The following is a 1,696-nucleotide window of genomic DNA, read 5'->3' as shown; positions in this document are numbered from 1 at the left end:
TAAATAAATAAATAAATAAATAAATAAATAAATATTTTTTTAAAAAGAGAAACTAGTAGTATAAATGGAATGAATTGGCTGAATTAGCATATATATTAAAATATTTTGATGTGGCAGAATGGAGAGTTTAGGGAATTAAAATGTATGCTTTTAAAGTAAAAGACACTTCTGCGTACCAGGTGTTTCTGAGCAGGGCCCGAGGGATTTTGGATTTCACTGTTCCCGTGGTGTGCTGATGCTGCACACCCTGGAATCCACAGGAATCCCACTGTGGCCTCAGCAGAGCCCCCTCGGAGATCCAGCTTTCCTCCAAGTCTTGCAGGGCACTGCTGCTCGGCACAGCCTGTGGAAGCCAGGCTGACGGGTGTTCTTGGTGTGCTTTCAGAGACTGTCCCAAGAGCCGGGCGCGGACAGTGCTGGCGGCCCCTTCTCCCCCTGAGCGTCTCTTCCATCTCCTGTTAGCTTGGGTGAATCAGCATCTAGGGAACTAACAGGCAGCCACATGAGCCTCGGAAAGCAGGTGGCTAAAGGTCCTAGGAATGCACACCCGGCTGAGGAGAAGAGAAATTTGAGACTCTTGGAGCCTGCACGCACTTCTGCAGCCTGGGCTGAAGCGTTCATTTGATATGTGTGACAATTTTTTGGAAAGCCATGAGCTAGATTCTGGTCTTTCTCTGTCAGTTTTCTTTTTTTATTGAACTCTTATTTCAGAACCTCTTCTGTTTAGGATCCCTTTGCTTCTGTCCTAATGGGAACATTTAAACAGGAACAGAAATTCATAGAAATGTCATTAGTCCTACTTTTTAATTTTTTTAATGGCAAAGTTGAAACCCAGGGCCTCATACACTTTACCGCTGAATTACATCTGCAGCGCCCCACTTTTAATGATGAATCTTTTTTAGGATACAAAATGCTTAAGCTATTATTAATTTATTACTTCTCTGGATATCTTGTCTTCCACACTGTTCCTTCAGCACACTGGGAGCACACAGCTCTGTCTTGGGCCTGTCATGTGCTGTTTCCTCAGCCTGGAGCCCTTGCCTTCGTGTTTCCAGCAGATGGCTCCCCCCACATGGTTTGGATCTTTGTTAATAACACCTTCCTTCTGATAACTTAACAAGGATAGTAACCCCTTTCTAGGAATCCCTTTTTTGCTAATAGAATTTAAAATTATACCCATTTCCTTTCCCTCTACTTCTATCCCTTTCTGAACTGTTTTCTGTTACTCTTAGAAGCATATATTTACTTATTTTCTTAGCAATGAACATCTTCCATTAGGGTGTGATTCACTAAGGAAAAACATTTTGTGTCCTGATCCCACTACTGTATTCCTGCCTTTAAAACACGGATACAAAATCAGTTTTAAAGTTTTTTTCCCTTTCTTTCTGTATTTTAGGGAAGGATCTACAGGGTGTTTAGGGTCTCATTACTAGATCAGACTCGTAGTGATTCTTCTGTTTACAGCCTCCGAAGTGCTGGGATTACAGGCCCGCACCACCATGCCCAGTCTCAATCACTGTCTCAGTGTGCCCCGGGGGCGGGGCCTGCACGGCAGCCCCGAACGAACCTCGGGCCCCCACACTTTCCTGCAGGCACTTTAATCCAGTGAGCTATTTGGCCTGCCCCAAGCTCAGTAGTTTAAACACAGATAATAAATTTTTATTTTAAACATTTATTGTTATTATTCAATAATATT

General features: G+C 43.0%; 1 protein-coding gene across 3 annotated transcripts in view; it reads left to right on the top strand.

Moving 5' to 3' along the window:
• The window catches only part of Cacnb4 (calcium voltage-gated channel auxiliary subunit beta 4), a 313,335-nt gene that overhangs the window by 267,710 nt on the left and 43,929 nt on the right, over positions 1-1,696 (top strand). The window lies entirely within an intron of this gene.

The sequence above is a fragment of the Octodon degus genome, unplaced genomic scaffold, assembly GCF_000260255.1.
Source record: "Octodon degus isolate 3935 unplaced genomic scaffold, OctDeg1.0 scaffold00082, whole genome shotgun sequence".
NCBI classification, from domain to species: domain Eukaryota; kingdom Metazoa; phylum Chordata; class Mammalia; order Rodentia; family Octodontidae; genus Octodon; species Octodon degus.
This window is presented reverse-complemented; position numbering and strand designations above follow the sequence as displayed.